Source organism: Solanum pennellii, chromosome 5, assembly GCF_001406875.1.
Source record: "Solanum pennellii chromosome 5, SPENNV200".
NCBI lineage: Eukaryota > Viridiplantae > Streptophyta > Magnoliopsida > Solanales > Solanaceae > Solanum > Solanum pennellii.
The window spans coordinates 50,870,332-50,874,612 of record NC_028641.1 but is presented as its reverse complement, the minus strand read 5'-3'; the positions used below and the strand labels follow the sequence as shown (position 1 = coordinate 50,874,612).

General features: G+C 28.1%; 1 pseudogene; it reads left to right on the top strand.

Moving 5' to 3' along the window:
- Positions 1-2,085: 2,085 nt before the first annotated feature.
- On the top strand, positions 2,086-2,797 carry LOC107019565 (annotated as a pseudogene).
- The last annotated feature ends 1,484 nt before the right edge of the window (positions 2,798-4,281 follow it).

The following is a 4,281-nucleotide window of genomic DNA, read 5'->3' as shown; positions in this document are numbered from 1 at the left end:
TCTAGTTAAGCGGTGACTTATCTCTATCTTATATTCTCTAAGATTTTAGCTTAGTAGACACAACTTTTCCGAGTGGAAAATTCGAGCGAGAAGGCTACGCGGTCTCACGGAAAAAGATCTTATTAATGTCGTTTTAGCCATAAACTATAATAGTGCATAACAAAAAATATTACTTTCACCCATGACCATCCAAAGTTTTTCGTATAAAGCGTCAAAGTGGTTTTTGATTAAAACAAAAACCTAAATTTCATAACAATTTTTTTTTAAAAAAAGTATTCATTTGGCCAGAAAATTTGGTCTAAATTTAGTCATAATGATATTTTACTTATTTTATTTTGACTTTTTGAACATTACCCTTTTAACTTTAATGCATTTTAAAATATAAAAAGGCTAACCTATTTTAAAATATAACAAAATATCATAATTGTTTTGAATTTCTTGACATTTAGCATGAAACCTAAAAAAACAGTCGATTGGCCAATACTTTTGTCACGTAACTTATTTTAAAGAATAAATTTCATTTTCCAACCAAACATAAGTCCTCATGTTTTTCACTTTCTCATCATAATTTTTTTGCTTAAGTAATTTACGACCACTTGAACTTATCAACATATTTCACTTGGACATTTCAACTTGAACTTGTACCTATTGAACAACTTATTTATACAAAAATCATTCCTATTAGACACAAAATTCTGACATGACAAAAAACAGTGTGCACCACAATCCTTGAGCGCGTATAGCAATAAAAAAAATCATATTTTTATCATTTTATTTTCTTTCCACCTTATTTACTCAACTTTTAATAAAATAAAAAATCCCTATCTTCTTCTTTACTGCACGATCCTCTTAAGTATGTCTTCCTCTACCTTTTTATTTATTTCTCTTTTTCATTTTTTAAAAGTTATTACTATATAGATGTAAATCTCAAATATTCTAGTAACGTTCCATTTTCTTTGTAAAATGATATAAATTGATTATATTTTCAGCCAGAGGATATTTTTATTAGATATGGTAGTAAGTAATTATAAATCTAAAATGGTGAAAAGCTCTGAAATGGAAGCCCATCTCAACGAAGAAGAAGAAGAATAAGAGGGGCGGGGTGGGGTAGGGGTGAGTCTTTGTTGATTGAAATAATTTATTGTTTTTTTTTTCTTTTTACCTAATTGTCACAAGTCATCATTTTTATTGTTTTTGTATTTGAGACACACACACACTTCTGTCTTTCTACATAGTTTCATTTTGTGTTACATAGGTATAAATTTTTTAAAGATTAAAGTGTTTGATATGTACTAACCTAAGTTAATATGTCTAACTGAAATATTCAGAAAACTTTAAAGGGACGCATATGATTTAAACCTAATTTTTATAGAAAAATTCTTTCAAACAAAAGGAGTAATATGTACTCCCTTCAATAAAAAAAATGGTCTAATTTATTTATATTTAGTTTGTTACAAAAAGAACGATTCATTTTTTTTTTTTGCAACACTTAAACATCAGTTTTCCACGTGACTTGTTTACGACCAAAAAATTAAAGTGTATTTTGATACATTTGACATACCTTTAATTTAGACCCACAAGATTAAAAAGTATTCTTTCTTTTTTTTAATCTCGTTTCAAATTAAACTAGGTGTCTTTTTTTAAACGAATGGAATAGTATTTAGTAGGGGTGGAAATTGAGCGGGTCAAAATGAGTCAATAAAATATGTGCATTTTACATAAATCTCAAAGATTTAATATGAAATTGCAATATATCCCTCTTAATTTAATAATTAAATTAATCCCGTAAAATTAATACAAATCGGATATATAATATATCGATCGTATATATTAAAGAGTATCTCGGATACATTATCATATAAACCGAATGTATAATATATAGCTCGGATACATTAAAAACTAGCACAAATACATTATAAATTAAATGTGATGCATAATATGTAGCTCGTATACATTAAAATATTTTCTCGGATAAATTAATATATAGCTTAGGCACATTAAAGAAATAAGAAATTTTAGAGATATTTAGAAATAGAAGGAGATATTGGTATTAAGGGAAAATAAGACGTGTATTCAAGGTGTATAATGGCAACTGCACTAGAAGCTGCCAAACTAATTTCATTACTCTTGAAACTAACAAATGCCAAAAAGACAAATGAAATTGGAGTGTTCACTAGATATTAATTACTCCTTACTACCCTTACAATTCGTGATGATGGCAAGGCTAGTGCATCACAACTAAAATTGGTTTATAATATATTGTCAAAATTTTGTGTAGATCATGATTGATTTTTGTGTGAAAATATTATGCAGATTACAACTATAGACCTTCATCAATATACATATGAGATTGGACTGCCAGTTATTAAAATAGCTAATGTTGACATAAAATCAATTTGAGTTAGTCTTCGGCATTATCAAGCCTTAATGAACTCTTGAATGAGGTAAAAAAAGTAAAGTTACTTTAAATTCTTTTGATATCAAACTTTATTGAACGAAACTATTTATTCTTTTGCAAAATAACAATAGTTGAAGTTTTTGTTTCACTTTCATTGATGCAGACAAACATAGCTATGAAAAGTACCATGAGAGAATATTAGAATTGGTGAAAGTGGGTGGTATAATATTATATGACAATACATTATGGTTTGGGACAGTTTCTATTTCAGAGGAGTGTGTTATGGAAACAATGTAACCAAATATGCATCACATCATTGAATTTAATAAGTTTTTAGTTGCAGATACTCACGTTCAAATATTCCAAGTCCCTATAAGTGATGGAACCACCATTTTCTAGCGACTCTAAAAAGAGTTTCTCTTTTGTTCAAGGAATAACAATTGCGTGTCTTTGTGTTTGATGTTTAAAGGTTCCCTTTATTTACTAGTAAGTTGTTGTTGCAACAATTATTGTATTATTAACATTTTCTTCTCTTATTTTGAGTGTTTGAAAAGTAACTCTCTGTTTTAAGAGTTCTTGTATGTTCATATATTATTTTGGGAATGTCTCAGGTTGAGACTGTAGAGATGGATACAATTTTCGAGCAATCATATTTCATCGTGTTAAAAATTCTTTTTTCTTGGTGCAACTTATTTGGCGTACAAAGTGTCTCAACTATGATACTTCTTTGACTATTGCACTTGTTCAATCTAATATACATGTGAGTGTACGTGATCACACATGTATTATAGTGAGTATGAAAAATTATATGTTAGATTCGTTGAAACTTATGACAATACAGATATTATAAAATTCAGAAGTGTTTTATAGAAAGAGTTCTATGAACTTCTTATAATTGATATACGTTTCAAAGTGTGGAAAGTTTTTTTTTTATCAAAATGAGAGAATTTGTTTTTAGTGTTATGACATATCTTGTAATCATGTTGATCATACACCTTCTATGTCATGCAGTTATTGTGTTATTAATTTATATGGTGAATATAATGAATATATTCTCTGAATCACTAATTGCGTATTTGTGTTCATATCACGCCTATATCTCTTAAGGATATGATAATTAAGCAAATACTTCTACAATTTCCATTAATAATTATGTAGGGTTTTAAAGGTATGTGTCTATCCTAGACACAAAAACCAACTCATAGGCTTATAAACCTACTCTATTAGATCATCATTGTATCTTACGTCTTTCTCTTTGTGAATTAAATTCAAGAATATATATGTATTCTATTGATCGCGAAGCAATAAAATAATAAAATCAAAATCAAATAAGTAACTCATATGAGGAATCTGTAGTACAATATTTGATCATATCAACAACAATTATATTGTTGTTATTCTTAAGATACACATTTAAATGGTGTAATGTGGTAGCATTCAATAACAGTAATGAGGTTTTGATAGAGTCCATAGGAAATATGGGAAAACTTTTGAACTTTGCAATGGGAAGAACTATTAGGTACTTGTAGCCAAATTCTAATTTATAATGTCATTGAGAATGTATGAACTAAAACGAAGATTGCATGAAAATGAAACTAGATAAGATGTAAACTTCGTTATTAAAACACCAAGATTCTGTCACCACTACGTACTATTTTTTACGATGGAATAACAAATACTTTGAGTTACACGTATGCACTCATTATCATGCACTATCACTCAACAATTTTAAAGTGCTTGAATAGTTAATCTACATAAGATGCTTTTATAATGATCATGCGAAGTAAATTTTATCATTCCTAATATTAAATTAACAAAGAAGATAGCACCTCGATTTCCTGCAATCTATTTAGCAAATCTTTGCAAAAACGATGAAGTTCAAA